Source organism: Pungitius pungitius, chromosome 1, assembly GCF_949316345.1.
Source record: "Pungitius pungitius chromosome 1, fPunPun2.1, whole genome shotgun sequence".
Lineage (NCBI taxonomy): Eukaryota > Metazoa > Chordata > Actinopteri > Perciformes > Gasterosteidae > Pungitius > Pungitius pungitius.
In genome coordinates this window covers 3075143-3080080 of record NC_084900.1, presented here as the reverse complement: position 1 = coordinate 3080080, position 4938 = coordinate 3075143, and the positions used below count along the sequence as shown (strand labels likewise).

Genomic DNA, 4938 nt, shown 5'->3' with positions numbered 1-4938 from the left:
ATCAAGCTCTGTGTTTCTCGTGATGTTGGTTGTTGTTCTGGTTTCTGGAGTTTTACTGATTCTTCTCCTGCTGCTGTTTCTGTGTCTCTACAGAAAGTCAAAAGGTGAGATCTTTTCCTTCTGATATCAGAATGATTTCACTGAAATAAGTCAAAGTCACAGATATTATTACACACACTAATTAATGATCAATGTGGAACCTTTTTCTTCAGCTTCAAGCCTCAGCAGGTTGGTACAAGACTCTCTTCTCTCACTCTGAACATGGCAGCAGGACTTTACATGTTCCTCATTCAATCCTCTGTGTTTACTTCATGTTTTGGACCCACAAGGTCTCAGAGGACCAATCAGAGCCCAGCTACAGACCACATGATCAACCAGGGTGAAACTGAAGACGGACATTATGCTTCTCTTCTTGATGGTCAGCTTTGATCTTGATTTATTTAGTAATGTGTTCTTTACTTTAATGCTAACATTTCCATATGTGGTTCAAATGATTGAATGACCTCGTCTTCATCCTCACTGCTCTGCAGGTGATTCTTGTCTCTATGAAACAATCAAAGGCTCTGAAGAACCTGAACAAGGTGCAGTACATCCTGTGTGTTCATCCCACAGCTGTTAAATACTAGAATCAAAGGATTCAAAGTCAATGCAAACTCAAAAAAAATAAAAATAATTATTTAATTATTTCAGATGAATCCAGCCTCACATATTCTATGATTGAGCTCAAACACTTTAAAAAGAAGGGTAGGTGATTTTACTTCACATAGTGAGAATCAGATGGTTTAGTTCTCCTTAACAAAGGCCTTCATGTCTCTTTGTGACAGGGAAGCACGATGAACCAGAAGAGAGCCCCGTTCACTCGGATGTGAGGGTCGCATCAGCTGCAGGTTCAGTCCACACCAACACGGCCTCCTGCTGTTTAACAGGTGCTACCTGCTCTAGTTTAACACGTTCATGCTGTCATCCAACGTGCCTCGTTGCTATGGGGCAGGTACGGGGTCTGCGTTGCTCCTCATAGACAGGTTCTTGTAAGGAGTCGTAGTCTAGAAAAGGTCTCCATACTTCACTAAAGGTTTGGGAGACACTCTCAGAGTAAGACGTTTTTGACCCAGTGGGAGGACAATGGGTTACCCAATAAAAACCCATTTTGCGTTCTCCTAGATGTGTCGGTGGATATTGTTAAATCTGGGATATCAAACCTCTACTATTCAGGGTTCAGTTCCAGGAGGCAACGTATGATTCCACTCGTTTGTTCACAAATGAACCAAAAGCGATTTGTACAAAGCTCCTGATCTGCAAGGAGCAGAAAGAATGGCTTCTTGGTAGATCAGACTTGTGATTGTTGGGAGAATGAAGCAAACGTGTCTATGTATAAATTATGGATTGATCCGATCCAGTCATCAAGCCATAGAGTAAATGCACTATCTGTGGGTTTCTGCATGTGGATCAGAGTCAGTAACTGTCCCACCCTGAGTCTCTCCCAGGCCTTCTTTGGTTTAAAACAAGGGCAGATTCCTAAGCTGGGGTGAAGCCCCCCCCCCCCCCTCCAGTGCCAGACAAATGAGCCTTTTTTAACTGCTAAAATCAGTTTAAATAAAACATGTGAGCAGGCATCTTGTAAGTAATTTCTACACCATTTGCAAACTTTTAAGGCAGTCACCAACCATGCTAAATGTTTATCTTGACCTGTTGCCAGGATCTTCTCTTGTCTTGTTTGTTCTGTGCACATTTTAGAAAGATAATCAGAATAAGCAGACACAGTTTATAGAGATTTCTGCATATTGTAAAACATATTCTTGCAGTGTGAATACGGGTTTGAAATTAGTCTTTAGTGTAAATTCCCAGAGGAACATTAATTCCCTCTGTTCACTTTTAAGGCAAAGTATAGGCTAAATAAGCATACATTTTATAGTGCTTTTTACATGTTGCTACTCAAAGACACTTTGCAGTAAAACCAGTGCATTTTGAGTGTATAACTTCCTAGTAAGTAGATATTTTAAAATCCTTCCGCATTCAGTTGGTCCGCAATTGTCAGCCAGGCTTTTTCTCTGTTTAATTACAGCTTTTTGCGTATCATATGCTCCACCTCCTCATATATTTGATCAGTTGCTGATCAGCAGGTGAGAAATATGCTGCGCGCGGCGTCTTCTCCATTTCAGCGTCAGTAAATCTGTGACCGATAGCGTGGTCTACTTAAAAAAGCCGTGGACGTGCACTTATTCCAGTTATGTGCACCTGAATCGAATCAGCGCCTCCTTCTCTATGAATGGGTGAATGATGTCATGTAGTGTTAAAGCGCTTTGAGTGGTCAGAAGACTCGAACTTACCAAGTCCATTTAGTTTGAATGAAAAAACATTCTCTCTCCCAACCCCCCTCACCCAATTCCATTATTTCAAAATAAAAGCCTCAATGATTATCTGTACCTCAACCATAGATACACCACAATTGCTTTCAAATACTAGAACAACTAGTACTTACTTGTTCTACTGCTAGTACCACTAGTACCACAACTAGTACTAAACCTTATATTACTACACAAATTATCAGCTTTTCCTATTTCTATTCTTTCAGCAATGTTTTTATTGTTATTAATGTTATTAGTTCTGCATTTTTTCAAATTCATAGAAGCTTCTCCCATTTCTGTTTTTTTTGCAATTCTTTCAAGTTCATTTCAACTTTTCTGTGTTTTCAGCAATGTTTAGAATTAATTTCAGCTTTTTTATTTCTGTACTTTAAGCAACTTTCTGAAACGCATTTTCAGCAGGAAAGGTTTATAACTAGGTGTTATAAACTATTCTGATTAATGATGCTCTCTATTATTTTCTGTTTTACAATTGTGAAGACACCAAACATCAGTACATCATTATTTTTAACTACTGGTAAACATACAGAAAATATACTCTTGATTTATAGGAAAATCCAGATGTGCAGCAGCAGAGGAAGCTGTTTATTCTGAAGTCAAACCACGAGCATCTCGAGGTAATGAAGCCATTTATAAAGCAATAATTTCGTTAAATGTCATAAAGCACCTTTAAGCTCATTTTAAATAAAAAAATGAGCTTAAAGCGCTATTGTTTTTTTCTCTTTGGTTCTTTCAGATCAATAAAGACATCCGTGTGGACGAAATCGGCCAACAAGAAAAACAGCTTTGTTAAAGATTTCATTTTAGGCAGCTTTGTGCTTCAAATAGCAGAAAATATTTTCTACAGTTAATCTATTAGCAGATGAAGCAGATTGTTTCAACTAAATGTTTAATCCTGTGTAGTATTTTGAAGTTTCATTAACCTTTAAATGTATCAAACTTATTTTTCCTTTAATAAGCTTTTAGCAGCTTCTTTAACAGTTTAAACTCCATGTTCAAATAATACAGTGTAAGTGTTTTTATCATCTTGTATTTTTAATAGAGAAAGGTATCGCTTTAAATCTTTAGGTTTAATGCTTTCATATAAAATCGTGCAAGTGTAAAAGCTCTCTTTGAGAAATCTCTTTAAGTGTATGGATCATTTCATTGGCTGGACAGCAGAACCCTTAGAATCATTTTAGATATTATAACAATATCAACGGGCCCTTTAATACTTACTGAAATACAGGAAGTGACTTTGTTACCTTCCACATTTTGATGCTGATTTAAATCATTCTGAATTTTGCCAAGCGACCGTCCTGTAATACCACTGCGACCCACTAGAGGGTCACGCCCCACACTTTGAGAAACATTGATGTGATCAATTAACAAGATTTCAAACTATTCTTCCCTCCATTTAGAGGAAATTCATCTCCCTTTTTAACAGAAGGAACAGTTTATTCTGAAAACAGACTTGTTCATAATGCAGCATCTGAAATGACCTTTTTATATACATTTGTATATTTTGTAAACTTCTATTTCACGTCGACGAATACAAATTTTATTTCTTTTTATAAATAATAAACTTTGCACATTGTATTTTATAAAGCAATACACATATTTTAATGGCATGTATGTAATAATAAAATAGTGATAAAAGGTGTTGAATCGTCTCTAGTGATTATTTTAAAAGAACAAAGTTGTATAAAAACCTTGAGCGTGTCCACAGTAGAGTAGAATATTCAGCGCAGAAATAAAGTGAGAAACATCATCACGCTTCATCAAACTGACAGAAACTATGAACCTCTGGCATTTAAAAAGTTGCATCTATGAAAACTCGTGTCATATTTAGGACTCAGAGTCCGTGACCAGGTGTTTGAGTCCTGAAGTCTTCTGGGTTCAGGGCTGACCAGCGACCTGAGTGTGGTCTACTCAGCCGTAACATGTCTGCTTCACAACCTTCCATCCCACGTCGCCCTCTTGGACGTGTAAAAGAGACCATCGTAGCCACAGCAGTAGTACCCCACACGTGTTGTTACTCAGGCTGAGCTGCAGAGCCGTCAACAAGCAGCTCCAGATCTCCACTGGGAGGAGCCGTGTCCCACAGATCAGGACTTGGAATTCATGTCTGCTGCAAGACTCTGACACGAGCAGGAGGCTCCCCTTCATCTGCAGTTGGAGGAAGCTTCACTGGGTCAAGCACATTGCAGCGTTTCACAGGGAACGTTTGGCAACTCTAACAATGCTGCATGATATCCAACCATCTCTGAGCAGTGAGGTGTGAAGGCCCACTGAGATCTGGTGACTGTGGGAGCCATTTTAGTACAGTAAACTCAGTGTCATGTTCAAGAAACCAATTTGAAATGATTGGAGCTTTGTGACCTGGTGAATTATCCTGCTGGAAGTAGTCATCAGAGGATTGGTACATGGTGGCCATAAAGGGATGGACATGGTCAGAAACAATGCTCAGGTAGGCCGTGGCATTTAAACGATTCCCAATTGGCACTAAGGGGCCTAAAGTGTGCCAAGAAAACATCCCCCACACCATTACACCACCACCACCAGCCTGATGGATCCATGTTCTCATTCTGTTTAC

The 4938-nt window shown here is 39.0% G+C and overlaps 1 long non-coding RNA gene across 2 annotated transcripts; it reads left to right on the top strand.

Annotated features, from left to right (window-relative positions):
* Nucleotides 1–214: 214 nt before the first annotated feature.
* On the top strand, nucleotides 215–923 carry LOC134124261 (uncharacterized). 2 transcript variants are annotated; one of them, XR_009955808.1, is made up of 5 exons: nucleotides 215–228; nucleotides 330–379; nucleotides 531–581; nucleotides 691–744; nucleotides 825–923. It is a non-coding gene; the product is annotated as an uncharacterized LOC134124261 (long non-coding RNA). The 2 variants fall into 2 exon arrangements; XR_009955758.1 differs by lacking the exon at nucleotides 215–228 and having other exon boundaries at nucleotides 281–379.
* Nucleotides 924–4938: the final 4015 nt, after the last annotated feature.